Below are 18235 nucleotides of genomic sequence, written 5' to 3'. Positions count from 1 at the left end.
TAACTTGTTTGTTATTCAGTAGATTTGTTTAATATTTGTAGATCTTAAAGATATTAAAATATATTTTATGAAAATCAAACAAAATAAGTGAAAAAAAAATATTTTTGAGTATATAAAGTTGACCGGACGGTATTCACACTCGATCGCCGTTAAACGCTATACATATATTCAACTGGTCGGCAACAAGTGTTAATATCTCTTTTGTTTTACAATATTTGTCAACAAAATTCCGGAATCTGTGAGAATAATTAATATTAGATACGAAAATATAAATTTCAAAGTAAAAGAAATTGTTTTTCTCCATAAAAAGATGACCGGACGGTATTCACATTCGCCGATGTACGCGTTAATTATATTGAACTGATAAAAAAAAAGTGTTAATATCTTATTTGTTTTACAATATTTTTACACGAAACTAAGAAATCTACGAAATCAATTAATACTTGATATGAAAATATAAACTTTATAGTACATACAAATGTTTTTCTTCAAAAAATGTTGACCGGACGGAATTCACATTCGCCGATATAGATAGATCTATGCTTTAAAAATATATTGAAATGATCGACACAAATGTTAATATCTCTTTTATTTTACCCTATTTGTCCATAAAATTAAGAAATTTTGGAGATTTATAAATATGTTATACGAAAATATTAAATTTATAGTAAAAAAAATATTTTTGAGCAAATAAAGTTGACCGGACGGAATTCACATTTGCCCATATGCTTTAAATATATTGTACTGATCGACACATGTTTTAAAAATATCTATCCATGAAATTAAGGAATCTGTGAGCTCTATAAATATGCACTTTATAATCAAAACTTTGAGCCCAAAATGTTGACCTGAGTAAGTTCAACAGCACACTAGAAGAACTGATATTTAAAATATTTATTATTTAATTAAGATTATGTACTATCTAATTTTGACACCTGTCGTAATCACCAATCAAGCCAATAATCATGTCAGTTAAGTTTTCACACCTGATCGAGACATTAATTGAATTAACTTATATAATCAAGTTGGTAATTAGAATCCAATCAAAGATTACAGTGAATTGCAAGCACATTTTATTAAACAATACAAAATCTCAGATAAAACTAGATAGCTGACATGGATTAAATTAAAGTGAGATCACCAATCTCCTGGTATCAAATCATTTGAAAAAAATAACAACAATGTATTGCAATATGACCTATATATAAGTCGTGTTCTGACCCTTTATAATAGAAAATAAAGGAACATGGATTCCCTTGCACGGGCATCGAACACAAAGTTACTTTAGTATAATAATGCACTGTCGCTAACTAGTCTGTCACTATATTTAAATTTAGTTATAAAAAAAAATCACCTTCTAGTCTTTCATTTTCTCTTCGAAAGCATTCGAAATTTGATTACTATAGAATTCGTTTCTACTGTATCCAGGGACTTATAACTAGATTCTTTTAAAAGTGAGGCAAGATGTATTCGCCATTTGGTGAGGGATCTGTCGGCCGTTCAAGACCCCGACCCAGAAGCTATGAACAAATATTTAATTTACGCAAAATCGTGAATCCTGAGAGTTTCGCGGACTCTTAGGAGGCACAATTATTTGAATGTCCCTACCCTTGGAACCTCAGTCCGGTCATTTTTTTTTTCAAGAAAGTTTATATTTACATATCATATATTTATTGATGTCGCAGATTTCTCAAGTTTCATGACTTAAATCAGCTGCTTAAATATTGTTAATCCTTAATTTTTATTTATTAACATACATGTATAATCAACGTGTACATCGGCGAATGTCACACACAACACCGTCCGGTTAATTTTTTTGGAAGAAAAACATTTTTGTTTATCATAAAGTTTATATTTTCGTATAAAATATTTATAAATCTCATAGATTCCAGAATTTCATGGACGAATATTGTAAAACAAAAGAGATATTAACATTTATTTGTGTTGATCATTTCAATATATTTAAAGCATATATCGGCGAATGTGAATACCATCCGGTCAACTTTTTTAGCAGAAAAACTTTTTTTTTTACTATAAATTTATATTTTCGTATCTAATATTTATTATTCTCACAGATTCCGGAATTTTGTTGACAATTATTGTAAAACAAAAGAGGTATTAACACTTGTTGCCGACCAGTTGAATATATGTATAGCGTTTAACGGCGAGTGTGAATACCGTCCGGTCAACTTTATTTGCTTATAAATATTTTTTTCACTTATTTTGTTTCATTTTCATAAAATATATTTAAATACCTTTAAGGTCTACAAATATTAAACATATCTACTGAACAACAAAAAGTTATGACTATATTTATATGTCGTCCGGTCAACCGTCCTGTCACTATCCGGGCAGTCGTCCTGTCATTAGTGCAACCCACTATATTTTTCATTTACAAATTTTTATGTAATAATATGATCATATGACCAGTCTTCTAGTCGGACATCTGACCAGGCAAATGAAAAATGTAGCCTGACCAAAACATTATTTGCAGAAATAAAGATTACATAGAATTTTTTTTTTTAAATGTCAGTATGTATGTACTGGTAAATGCCTCCGATATCCGAAGAACCCCTCGAAAGCTGCGAGGGTACAGTGGCATCCATGTACACTCCCTATCGGGATTAATGGAGATGTGTCACTAACGTATATTTATACGACAATTATTTTTACAAGGACAACTCAATCCCACCCAACACCAAGGGAGTGCTAGGACACCGGGAAGTCTGTTATTATGGTGGAGGAAGCCGAAGTACTCGGAGAGAACCACCGGACGACTCAGTGGAAACAGACAAACCAGAGAGATATCAGAAGATTGATCTCCAGGTCAAGTAGGGAACAACTTTGACAAACCGAGGCCCCCAAAGTACCCATTCTAGTTTAAACTCCGGTCTGGGTACCAGAGATGTGTGTGAGAGGGTGAAAATTACCCTTCTGATGTACTGATATTTTTAGCACCCCGAGTGAGAATCGAACTCGGGACCTTCAGCACTGTACAGCCATCGGTCTTAACCACTAGACCACGAACTCACACATGTCAGGTTAACATTGCAGTGGCCGTCAATCGGCAATACTTTATACAAATAAGTTCTGAAGCCGCGGTATGGTTCACAGCGAGACACTGACTCTCCACCAGAGACCAAAATGACCAACTGAGAACGCTTAACACTGTTTTATAGTAATCTCAGATATGACGCAAAAGTTAGAAACTATAGGTCACCGTACGGCCTTCAATGATAAGCAAAACCTACACATTTGTATAGAAACCCTATTAAATAGCGAAAACTTTCTTCAGTTTGTATAATATCAATCAAATCGCCAATCACCAATATATAAATTTTATTTTAAATTTATATATTAATGATACAAATATTTCCGTTTTAATGATGTAAAATAATAACACAGTTCAAAGTTTAAGTTTAAGTTTCAATTTCTATTTCCGTCCTCCTTCATTTGTCCATGATAAAATGTTTCCGCTTCTCCAGGAATTAGTTCTTTTCTCATGAATCGATGTAAAACAAATTTTGATAAATAAAAATTTCTCTTGACAATCATGTCAATATACCAGGTTTTGACAGGGTTTAGAAATTTTCTGATCTATAAACTTGCAGCTTCTTTTACGCCTTCCCCGATAGGAGAGAGACTTTATCATAAATAATTCATTCTTTTCCTGTGTGTATAAATTGATGTGATATACTTTGGATATATACTAATAAGTAATGAATAATTTTCTTGATGAATACATAAATGTTTTTTTACTTGGTCTTAGTTTATTAGTCATTTTTAGGCCGTGATATCAATTTAAAAATTGTAAATTCTAACATATTGTCGTCAATCAAATCTTCAAGTTGTCTTTTCGATCATTGTGATTTTGTATTTAAAAAAATCATCATAATTTTTATTTCATTTATATAAGGTTTAGAAATCAGTTTTATGCAGATCCTTCCTATGTTTAGTCTTTCTTCAGAAACGTTTGAAAATAGTGCATTTGTAACCATCCAATTTTCTCACGGTTTTAAAGGTCTTTTAATTATCTTTCTTAAAAGTTAAAAAAAAGTATCAACTACATAGTGAGGGAAGATGATCATATAACTAATCATATTTACCTTTCTGAGCAGTACATAAGAACAACGCCTTGTTGCCTTAAAAGGCCTCAGTTCGGTTAGTAATGAACACAGGAAGAGAAAACATGTAGTGAAAACGAGACAAGTAATAAAAGCACTGACGTACTGTTAACTCGGAAGACCTCAAATATCTTGGTTGCCTTGGCACTCTTCAAGCACAAAGGATTGTACGTGTCTTTATATGTATATTAAGGAGAGGAGGGCTTCAATATAGGTTTTCATTGTTTTAATTTATGATTTTTGTAATTTTTTTAAATAAAACGTAAACATTTTATTTTAGTTGCCAGAAATGCAATTTTGTTGTTACATTTTTGCACTAATACAGAATTGATAAGATTTCATATGGAAATGAAATTCAAAACTCTATGACAAAAAGAATTGATACATAACAGTCGTTTAAACTCATTCTCCATTCAACGGGAACCAGTCTGCACAAATAAACCCGTGCTTAAAATCATGTAGTGTTAATATTTAAAAAGGAAAGAAGAACTTATTCAAAATAAACCGCACAATCAGAAGACATTTTTAATTGGCTCTCTTTTTCTCTCTCTCTTTACATATAAAATCAAGTTTACACAAAACTTCTATAGCCTGATGTTCTCGTTGGGTGAGTGTCTTATTGATGTCTAGCCTTGTTCTCGTTGGGTGGCTGTCTTATTGATGTCTAGCCTTGTTCTCGTTGGGTGGCTGTCTTATTGACGTCTAGCCTCGTTCTCGTTGGGTTGCTGTCTTGTTGACGTCTAGCCTCCTTCTCGTTTTATTTATATCAATTATTGTACCCAACAGGAGTATCAATTAAAGAAGCGAATCGTGTTACCCATGCACATTAGTTATTTTCATAGCGGTGTAGAAAATCAAGAGAAACTATAGGAATAAAAAGACAGCTACCTCAAAACAACTCAGAAAAGTCCTTTACATTTGATATTATATTCATTCAATGTTCATGGTGCAGTCTAATAGATTAAAAATATCTTGAAAAATATTCAACTTTAGATGAATGTCGTTTTCTTCTACTTTTATTTTTTCTTGGAATAGTGTATCAAAGACTTCCTTTGTCAGAAATAATAAAGTGACAGATAAATCAAAATGGGATATCTATAGAATGAGATAAATATTTGGAAAACAATCAGTTGTATGTCATGAACATTGGACATTTTTATACTGGTGTTGAAACAACAAAGTATAGATTCTGTAGTCTTTGACATATAGTAAAGACACTTGGGTATTGTCGAAGACTCAGTATATTAACCTCTAGATGTCATTTGCCTTTTTATGTAGCTAGGTTGCTGTCTTTCAACGTATACCCAACATTTTCTTGATTCATACTGGATCAATCTTGACTAAAATATGATTGAGATAGAAAAAATAGAAATCATTTCATATAAAACTTTTAAAAAAACCCACCACAAAACACAAAACCAAAAGCGACCATCATAATACTGAGACACTTGTATATCAACATAGTGTACCACAATAACATATGAAAGGGTAATATAGTAGATTGTTACTCCGGGAAAACATTATCAACCAAGGAAAAGCCGATCAATATCATATGATAGGGTAATAGTCTAAGAGTATATTGTTACCCCGAGAAAAACATTGTCAAGCGAGGCAAAAGCTATCCTGACAATGTTTTTTTTTTTGTTCAAGGACAAGATATTTTAGACTAAGATAGATGCTTTTTCTATTAGTTGCTATTGTATGGCTTTGAAATAGCTGTCACTTAGTAACTGCGAGTACTCTCAGATATGTACTTGGTGTCTTTTTTTTTGTGGTTAGGGATGAGGGATGGATAAATACCCTGCCACGTCCGGTCTGTGTTTTTGTTTGATGTTTTTCTGATTGTATCGGTCTGCTGAGTAAGCCCTATTCAATTGATTTTTTACAGTTTGTTCTAATGGTGTGCTGTTACACCACTGTCCGATGTTAGGGGAGGGTTGAGCGCTCACAAATATGTTTAACTCGCCACACTCTTTATGTGCCTCTTCCAATTCATGATCTTGTAGTTCAGTGGTTGTCGTTGGTTCCTCTCTGTCATATTTGTTTTTCGTAAATTATTTTAGTTAATTTGGTCACTTGGGGTTTTCTCGTTGTTTAAGGCAGTACGGTTGCCTACAATTGCTTACATCCACATTATTTGAACTTTGGTGGATAGTTTTCTCGTTGAAAATCATAACACATCTCCTAATTTTTATATTATTAGCAGTCTGCTGTTTCCCCTTTCACCCATTCGCTATCTTCCTTTCTGATTTAGTGGACAACACAGGACGTACGAGTAAACAAATATGTGGGATATACTTCAATGACACAACAATCCAACAACACAAATAACCAATAGACATCTAGTGGACAACTCACAAAGTACGAGCAAAAGGAGGTGTGGGATATACGTCAATGAGACAACGATCCAACATCACAAATAACCAATAGGCATCTAGTGGACAACTCACAAAGTACGAGCAAAAGGAGGTGTGGGATATACGTCAATGAGACAACGATCCAACAACACAAATACCTAATAGATGTCTAGTGAACAACACACAACATACAAGTAAAAGGAGGTGTTGGATATACTTCAATGAGACAACAATCCAACAACACAAATAACCAATAGACATCAAGTGGACAACTCACAAAGTACGAGTAAAAGGAGGTGTGGGATATATGTCAATGACACAACGATCCAACAACACAAATAATCAATAGATGTCTAGTGGCCAACACACAGCGTACGAGTAAAAGGAGGTGTGGGATATATGTCAATGACACAACAATTAAACAACACAAATAACCAATAGACATCAAGTGGACAACACACAACGTACGAGTAAAAGGAGGTGTGGGATATACTTCAATTACACAACAATCCATCAACACAAATACCCAATAGACATCTAGTGGACAACACACAACGTACAAGTAAAAGGAGATGTGGGATAAACGTCAATGACACAACAATCCAACAACACAAATAACCAATAGACATCTAGTGGACAAAACACAACTTATGAGTAAAAGGAGGCGTGGGACATACGTCAATGACAACAATCCAACAACACAAATAACGAATAGACATCTAGTGGGCAACACACAGCGTACAAGTAAAAGGAGGTGTGGGATATACGTCAATGACACAACAATCCAACAACACAAAAAACCAGTAGACATCTAGTGGACAACACACAACGTACAAGTAAAAGGAGGTGTGGGATATACGTCAATCACACAACAATCCAACAACACAAATAACCAATAGACATCTAGTGGGCAACTCACAGCGTACAAGTAAAAGGAGATGTGGGATATACGTCAATGAGACAACGATCCAACAACACAAATAACCAATAGGCATCTAGTGGACAACACACAACGTACGAATAAAAGGAGGTGTGGGATATACGTCAATGACACAACAATCCAACAACACAAATAACCAATAGACATCTAGTGGACAACACACAACATACAAGTTAAAGGAGGTGTGGGATATACGTCAATGACACAACAATCCAACAACATAAATACCCAATAGACATCTAGTGGACAACACACAACATACAAGTAAAAGGAGGTGTGGGATATACGTCAATGACACAACAATCCAACAACATAAATACCCAATAGACATCTAGTGGACAACACACAACATACAAGTTAAAGGAAGTGTGGGATATACGTCAATGACACAACAATCCAACAACACAAATAACCAATAGATGACTAGTGGACAACAAACAACGTACAAGTAAAAGGAGGTGTGGGATATACGTCAATGACACAACAATCCAACAACACAAATAATCAATAGATGTCTAGTGGCCAACACACAGCGTACAAGTAAAAGGAGGTGTGGGATATACGTCAATGACACAACAATCCAACAACACAAATAATCAATAGATGTCTAGTGGACAACACACAACGTACAAGTAAAAGGAGGTGTGGGATATACGTCAATGACACAACAATCCAACAACATAAATACCCAATAGACATCTAGTGGACAACACACAACATACAAGTAAAAGGAGGTGTGGGATATACGTCAATGACACAACAATCCAACAACATAAATACCCAATAGACATCTAGTGGACAACACACAACATACAAGTTAAAGGAGGTGTGGGATATACGTCAATGACACAACAATCCAACAACACAAATAACCAATAGATGACTAGTGGACAACAAACAACGTACAAGTAAAAGGAGGTGTGGGATATACGTCAATGACACAACAATCCAACAACACAAATAACCAATAGATGTCTAGTGGATAACATACAACGTACAAGTAAAAGGAGATGTGGGATATACGTCAATGAGACAATAATCCAACAACACAAATAATCAATAGATGTCTAGTGGACAACACACAACGTACGAGTAAAAGGAGGTGTGGGATATACGTCAATGAGACAACGATCCAACAACATAAATACCCAATAGACATCTAGTGGACAACACACAACATACAAGTTAAAGGAGGTGTGGGATATACGTCAATGACACAACAATCCAACAACACAAATAACCAATAGATGACTAGTGGACAACAAACAACGTACAAGTAAAAGGAGGTGTGGGATATACGTCAATGACACAACAATCCAACAACACAAATAACCAATAGACATCTAGTGGACAACACACAACTTATGAGTAAAAGGAGGTGTGGGATATACGTCAATGACACAACAATCCAACAACACAAATAACCAATAGATGTCTAGTGGATAACATACAATGTACGAGTAAAAGGAGATGTGGGATATACGTCAATGAGACAATAATCCAACAACACAAATAATCAATAGATGTCTAGTGGACAACACACAACGTACGAGTAAAAGGAGGTGTGGGATATACGTCAATGACACAACAATCCAACAACACAAATAATCAATAGACATCTAGTGGACAACACACAACGTACAAGTAAAAGGAGGTGTGGGATATACGTCAATGACACAACAATCCAACAACACAAATAATCAATAGACATCTAGTGGACAACATACAACGTACAAGTAAAAGGAGGTGTGGGATCTACGTCAATGACACAACAATCCAACAACACAAAAAACCAATAGACATCTAGTGGGCAACACACAGCGTACAAATAAAAGGAGATGTGGGATATACTTCAATGAGACAATAATCCAACAATACAAATAATCAATAGATGTCTAGTGGACAACACACAACGTACAAGTAAAAGGAGGTGTGGGATATACTTCAATGACACAACAATACAACAACACAAATAATCAATAGACATCTAGTGGACAACACACAACGTACGAGTAAAAGGAGATGTGGGATATACGTCAATGACACAACAATCCAACAACACAAATAACCAATAGACATCTAGTGGACAACACACAACGTACGAGTAAAAGGAGATGTGGGATATACGTCAATGACACAACAATACAACAACACAAATAATCAATAGACATCTAGTGGATAACACACAACGTACGAGTAAAAGGAGGTGTGGGATATACGTCAATGACACAACAATCCAACAACACAAAAAACCAGTAGACATCTAGTGGACAACACACAACGTACAAGTAAAAGGAGGTGTGGGATATACGTCAATGACACAACAATCCAACAACACAAAAAACCAGTAGACATCTAGTGGGCAACACACAGCGTACAAATAAAAGGAGATGTGGGATATACTTCAATGAGACAATAATCCAACAACACAAATAACCAATAGACATCTAGTGGATAACACACAACGTACGAGTAAAAGGAGATGTGGGATATACGTCAATGACACAACAATCCAACAACACAAATAACCAATAGACATCTAGTGGATAACACACAACGTAAGAGTAAAAGGAGGTGTGGGATGTACTTCAATGACACAACAATCCAACAACACAAATAACCAATAGACATCTAGTGGGCAACACACAGCGTACAAATAAAAGGAGATGTGGGATATACGTCAATGAGACAACAATCCAACAACACAAATAATCAATAGACATCTAGTGGACAACACACAACGTACGAGTAAAAGGAGGTGTGGGATATACGTCAATGAGACAACAATCCAACAACACAAATAATCAATAGACATCTAGTGGACAACACACAACGTACAAGTAAAAGGAGGTGTGGGATATACGTCAATGACACAACAATCCAACAACACAAATAACCAATAGACATCTAGTGGACAACACACAACGTACGAGTAAAAGGAGATGTGGGATATACGTCAATGACACAACAATCCAACAACACAAATAACCAATAGACATCTAGTGGATAACACACAACGTACGAGTAAAAGGAGGTGTGGGATATACTTCAATGACACAACAATCCAACAACACAAATAACCAATAGACATCTAGTGGATAACACACAACGTACGAGTAAAAGGAGGTGTGGGATATACGTCAATGACACAACAATCCAACAACACAAATAACCAATAGACATCTAGTGGGCAACACACAACGTACAAGTAAAAGGAGGTGTGGGATATACTTCAATGAGACAATAATCCAACAACACAAATAACCAATAGACATCTAGTGGACAACACACAACTTATGAGTAAAAGGAGGTGTGGGATATACGTCAATGACACAACAATCCAACAACACAAAAAACCAGTAGACATCTAGTGGACAACACAACGTACAAGTAAAAGGAGGTGTGGGATATACGTCAATGACACAACAATCCAACAACACAAAAAACCAGTAGACATCTAGTGGACAACACACAACGTACTAGTAAAAGGAGATGTGGGATATACGTCAATGAGACTACAATCCAACAACACAAAAAACCAGTAGACATCTAGTGGACAACACACAACGTACTAGTAAAAGGAGGTGTGGGATATACGTCAATGATACAACAATCCAACAACACAAATAACCAAAAGACATATAGTGGACAACACACAACGTACAAGTAAAAGGAGGTGTGGGATATACGTCAATGACACAGCAATCCAACAACACAAATAATCAATAGACATCTAGTGGACAACACACAACGTACTAGTAAAAGGAGGTGTGGGATATACGTCAATGATACAACAATCCAACAACACAAATAATCAATAGACATCTAGTGGACAACACACAACGTACAAGTAAAAGGAGGTGTGGGATATACGTCAATGACACAGCAATCCAACAACACAAAAAACCAGTAGACATCTAGTTGCTTCATTTGAACTCTGATGGGTAGTTGCTTACATCTACTTCATTTGAACTCTGGTGGATAGTAACTTACATCTACTTCATTTGAACTCTGGTGGATAGTTGCTTACATCTACTTCATTTGAACTCTGGTGGATAGTTGCTTACATCTACTTCATTTAAACTCTGGTGGATAATTGCTTACATCTACTTCATTTAAACTCTGGTGGATAATTGCTTACATCTACTTCATTTGAACTCTGATGTATAGTAACTTACATCTACCTCATTTAAACTCTGGTGGATAATTGCTTAAATCTACTTCATTTGAACTCTGGTGGATAATTGCTTACATCTACTTCATTTGAACTCTGATGTATAGTAACTTACATCTACTGTAGTACTTCATTTGAACTCTGGTGGATAGTTGCTTACATTTACTTCATTTGAACTCTGGTGGATAGTAACTTACATCTACTTCATTTAAACTCTGGTGGATAGTTGCTTACATCTACTTCATTTGAACTCTGGTGGATAGTGACTTACATCTACTTCATTTGAACTCTGGTGGATAGTTGCTTACATCTACTTCATTTAAACTCTGGTGGATAATTGCTTACATCTACTTCATTTAAACTCTGGTGGATAATTGCTTACATCTACTTCATTTGAACTCTGATGTATAGTAACTTACATCTACCTCATTTAAACTCTGGTGGATAATTGCTTAAATCTACTTCATTTGAACTCTGGTGGATAATTGCTTACATCTACTTCATTTGAACTCTGATGTATAGTAACTTACATCTACTTCATTTGAACTCTGGTGGATAGTTGCTTACATTTACTTCATTTGAACTCTGGTGGATAGTAACTTACATCTACTTCATTTAAACTCTGGTGGATAGTTGCTTACATCTACTTCATTTGAACTCTGGTGGATAGTAACTTACATCTACTTCATTTGAACTCTGGTGGATAGTTGCTTACATCTACTTCATTTGAACTCTGGTGGATAGTTACTTACATCTACTTCATTTGAACTCTGGTGGATAGTTACTTACATCTACTTCATTTGAACTCTGGTGGATAGTTGCTTACATCTACTTCATTTGAACTCTAGTGGATAGTAACTTACATCTACTTCATTTGAACTCTGGTGGATAGTTGCTTACATCTACTTCATTTGAACTCTAGTGGATAGTAACTTACATCTACTTCATTTGAACTCTGGTGGATAGTAACTTACATCTACTTCATTTGAACTCTGGTGGATAGTTGCTTACATCTACTTCATTTGAACTCTGGTGGATAGTTGCTTACATCTACTTCATTTAAACTCTGGTGGATAATTGCTTACATCTACTTCATTTAAACTCTGGTGGATAATTGCTTACATCTACTTCATTTGAACTCTGATGTATAGTAACTTACATCTACCTCATTTAAACTCTGGTGGATAATTGCTTAAATCTACTTCATTTGAACTCTGGTGGATAATTGCTTACATCTACTTCATTTGAACTCTGATGTATAGTAACTTACATCTACTTCATTTGAACTCTGGTGGATAGTTGCTTACATTTACTTCATTTGAACTCTGGTGGATAGTAACTTACATCTACTTCATTTAAACTCTGGTGGATAGTTGCTTACATCTACTTCATTTGAACTCTGGTGGATAGTGACTTACATCTACTTCATTTGAACTCTGGTGGATAGTTGCTTACATCTACTTCATTTAAACTCTGGTGGATAATTGCTTACATCTACTTCATTTAAACTCTGGTGGATAATTGCTTACATCTACTTCATTTGAACTCTGATGTATAGTAACTTACATCTACCTCATTTAAACTCTGGTGGATAATTGCTTAAATCTACTTCATTTGAACTCTGGTGGATAATTGCTAACATCTACTTCATTTGAACTCTGATGTATAGTAACTTACATCTACTTCATTTGAACTCTGGTGGATAGTTGCTTACATTTACTTCATTTGAACTCTGGTGGATAGTAACTTACATCTACTTCATTTAAACTCTGGTGGATAGTTGCTTACATCTACTTCATTTGAACTCTGGTGGATAGTAACTTACATCTACTTCATTTGAACTCTGGTGGATAGTTGCTTACATCTACTTCATTTGAACTCTGGTGGATAGTTACTTACATCTACTTCATTTGAACTCTGGTGGATAGTTACTTACATCTACTTCATTTGAACTCTGGTGGATGGTTGCTTACATCTACTTCATTTGAACTCAAGTGGATAGTAACTTACATCTACTTCATTTGAACTCTGGTAGATAGTTGCTTACATCTACTTCATTTGAACTCTGGTGGATAGTTACTTACATCTACTTCATTTGAAATCTGGTGGATAGTTGCTTACATCTACTTCATTTGAACTCTGGTGGATAATTGCATACATCTTCTTCATTTGAACTCTGGTGGATAGTAACTTACATCTACTTCATTTGAACTCTGGTAGATAGTTGCTTACATCTACTTCATTTGAACTCTGGTGGATAATTGCATACATCTACTTCATTTAAACTCTGGTGGATAGTAACTTACATCTACTTCATTTGAACTCTGGTAGATAGTTGCTTACATCTACTTCATTTGAACTCTGGTGGATAATTGCATACATCTACTTCATTTGAACACTTGTGGATAGTAACTTACATCTACTTCATTTGAACTCTGGTAGATAGTTGCTTACATCTACTTCATTTGAACTCTGGTGGATAATTGCTTATATCTACTTCATTTGAACTCTGGTGGATAGTAACTTACATCTACTTCATTTGAACTCTGGTAGATAGTTGCTTACATCTACTTCATTTGAACTCTGGTGGATAATTGCATACATCTACTTCATTTGAACTCTGGTGGATAATTGCTTACATCTACTTCATTTGAACTCTGGTGGATAGTAACTTACATCTACTTCATTTGAACTCTGGTAGATAATTGCATACATCTACTTTATTTGAACTCTGGTGGATAATTGCATACATCTACTTCATTTTAACTCTGGTGGATAGTAACTTACATCTACTTCATTTGAACTGTGGTGGATAGTTGCTTACATTTACTTCATTTGAACTCTAGTGGATAGTAACTTACATCTACTTCATTTGAACTCTGGTAGATAGTTGCTTACATCTACTTCATTTGAACTCTAGTGGATAGTAACTTACATCTACTTCATTTGAACTCTGGTGGATAGTTGCTTACATCTACTTCATTTGAACTCTAGTGGATAGTAACTTACATCTACTTCATTTGAACTCTGGTGGATAGTTACTTACATCTACTTCATTTGAACTCTGGTGGATAGTAACTTACATCTACTTCATTTAAACTCTTGTGGATAATTGCATACATCTACTTCATTTGAACTCTGGTGGATAATTGCATACATCTACTTCATTTGAACTCTGGTGGATAGTTGCTTTATAAACAATCATGTACCACATTTCCTTATTTTTATATAATATAACTAACCTTTAAACTCCTGATCTTGCATGAAATATTTGTCACTAGGCGTTTTAAATATCCATTCAATAATCCATCAATTTAAACTCGTGTTAAACATGTTACATGTACATAAGGGGAAATCCGTTTAAAATAATTTTTATTTTATTCTTCTTTTTCTGGGGGTTGGGAGGAGGTTTTAAATATGAATATGTTGACCTGGTTAGAGCTGAAAAAAACATGCTGCTTCCATACTATAAAAACGTTAATCACACAGCTCACATTCTTAGTATTATATCTGCATTCATTTATTTGTTATTTCGATTTAAATAAACAACGCCATATTTATTATGTGCCTATATCTTTCTTTGATTGATACAAAAAGATGTCCGACACAAAAACTCTTGTCAGTGATTTTAATAGAGAAATAATTGACCGTCGTCTCATTTGTTTAACTTATTCACATTTTGATAATGACTTAATCACACATGAAATTATTAACGTGTTGTTTAATAATTTTTTTTTATAAAGTTTATACTATTTAGAGCTTGCTAGAATGAAATTCAAAACAGTGTGGCTGTGGCCATTGATTGACACATTAAATTCATCCATTGACTGGGACAATTTACGTGAACGTTTGTCTGTAACGACCACTGTTCACGACGTACCTACGAGAGACATTTAAACTGTGGGGTCACCAAAGGTTTCTTAACGCCTTTAATTATAAAATAATTCGAAAAATTAATCAGGAGTAACCTTTATGTTTTGATTTATATAATTGATATAAATCAAAACATCGTGTTATTTCTGATTAATTTTTCGAATTACTTTATTAAGGTGTTTAGAACCTTTGGTGACCCGATAGTTTAAATGTCTTTAAAAAGTACATAGTTAGCAGTGGTCGTTACATACAAACGTTCACCTAAATTGTCCCAGTCAATGGATGAATTTAATGTGTCAATCAATGGCCACAGCCACACTGTTTTGAATTTCATTCTATATTCTATCATGTTTATATACTCCAGTATTTTGAATACTACTTGCTGTTAGTATGGCATTTTCATGTTTTGGTTGTTTTTTGTTTTTTTTTGTCGTTCGGTTGCTGTCATACTTACATGTAACCCACAGAAATGCTTAACTACCTAACCTTATGCCGATATATTATTCATCCTGTTAAACAGCAAATGAACAATTTTACCCTTTTTGGAAACTTGAAAATTGTCACATAAATAAGATGCTGTTGTTTGTCTGTTGTCTTTTTCTTTTATTATAGCCATGGCATTGGCAGTTTATTTTTCAACTTGCATGTATGAGTTTAAATGCCCCCTTTGGTATCCTTCGCCTTTCCTCTCTTATAAAATTGTAAAATCAAATTTGAGAGTGGCAGTTTGACACTCGTCGGATCTTTAATGGTATTTATATAGAAGACGATGAAGAAGACGATGCTTTATTTCCATAAAATGGGCTCACAAGGAGCATAATATAATATTATTATTTTACAAATATAATAAACAATACAGTATACATAGTAACAAACACAAATAAGAAACATCAGTTTTCATAAATTGTGATTATTGAACCAGAGATTGTACATCGACCGTATGTTACTACACGTAACATCTATCTCATTTGATCTCTGGTTAATAGTTATCTCACTGGCACTAATACCCCATCTCTTATTTAATATCATACAAGTTATCTCACTGGCACTAATACCACATCTCTTATTTAATATCATACAAGTTATCTCACTGGCACCCATACCACATCTCTTATTTAATATCATACAAGTTATCTCACTGGCACCCATACCACATCTCTTATTTAATATCATACAAGTTATCTCACTGGCACCCATACCACATCTCTTATTCAATATCATACAAGTTATCTCACTGGCACTCAATACCACATCTTTTATTTAATATCATACAAGTTATCTCACTGGCACTCATACCACATCTCTTATTTAATATCATACAAGTTATCTCACTGGCACCCATACCACATCTCTTATTTAATATCATACAAGTTATCTCACTGGCACTCATACCAGATCTCTTATTTAATATCATACAAGTTCTCCCACTGGCACTCATACCACATCTCTTATTTAATATCATACAAGTTATCTCACTGGCACCCATACCACATCTCTTATTTAATATCATACAAGTTATCTCACTGGCACTCATACCAGATCTCTTATTTAATATCATACAAGTTATCTCACTGGCACTCATACCACATCTCTTATTTAATATCATACAAGTTATCTCACTGGCACTCATACCACATCTCTTATTTAATATCATACAAGTTATCTCACTGGCACTCATACCACATCTCTTATTTAATATCATACAAGTTATCTCACTGGCACTCATACCACATCTCTTATTTAATATCATACAAGTTATCTCACTGGCACTCATACCACATCTCTTATTTCAGGGGCGGATGCAGGAATTTTCGAAAGAGGGGGTGCTAACCCAGGGCAAAGGGGGGGGGGGGGGTGCAGGGGGGTGCAAAACATATGTCCCGATACAAATGCATTGATCGGCAAAAATAAAGGGGGGGTGCCAACCCCCGGAACCCCCCCCCCCTGGATCCGCCACTGTATTTAATATCATACAAGTTATCTCACTGGCACTCATACCACATCTCTTATCTAATATCATACAAGTTATCTCACTGGCACCCATACCACATCTCTTATTTAATATCATACAAGTTATCTCACTGGCACCCATACCACATCTCTTATTCAATATCATACAAGTTATCTCACTGGCACCCATACCACATCTCTTATTTAATATCATACAAGTTATCTCACTGGCACTCATACCACATCTCTTATTTAATATCATACAAGTTATCTCACTGGCACTCATACCACATCTCTTATTTAATATCAGTACAAATTATCTCACTGGCACCCATACCACATCTCTTATTTAATAGCATACAAGTTATCTCACTGGCACTCATACCACATCTCTTATCTAATATCATACAAGTTATCTCACTGGCACCCATACCACATCTCTTATTTAATATCATACAAGTTATCTCACTGGCACCCATACCACATCTCTTATTCAATATCATACAAGTTATCTCACTGGCACCCATACCACATCTCTTATTTAATATCATACAAGTTATCTCACTGGCACTCATACCACATCTCTTATTTAATATCATACAAGTTATCTCACTGGCACTCATACCACATCTCTTATTTAATATCAGTACAAATTATCTCACTGGCACCCATACCACATCTCTTATTTAATAGCATACAAGTTATCTCACTGGCACTCATACCACATCTCTTATCTAATATCATACAAGTTATCTCACTGGCACCCATACCACATCTCTTATTTAATATCATACAAGTTATCTCACTGGCACCCATA

General features: G+C 34.8%; 1 long non-coding RNA gene across 1 annotated transcript in view; it reads right to left on the bottom strand.

Moving 5' to 3' along the window:
- The window catches only part of LOC139499076 (uncharacterized), a 36860-nt gene extending 32686 nt beyond the window's left edge, over nt 1–4174 (bottom strand). Inside the window, exon 1 of the long non-coding RNA XR_011658093.1 lies at nt 4107–4174. This is a non-coding gene — a long non-coding RNA (uncharacterized lncRNA). The remainder of the gene's footprint in view (nt 1–4106) is intronic.
- Nucleotides 4175–18235: the final 14061 nt, after the last annotated feature.

Source organism: Mytilus edulis, chromosome 12 (genome assembly GCF_963676685.1).
Source record: "Mytilus edulis chromosome 12, xbMytEdul2.2, whole genome shotgun sequence".
NCBI lineage: Eukaryota > Metazoa > Mollusca > Bivalvia > Mytilida > Mytilidae > Mytilus > Mytilus edulis.
Note: the sequence above shows the minus strand (reverse complement) of the source record. Positions and strands in the feature narration are given on the sequence as shown.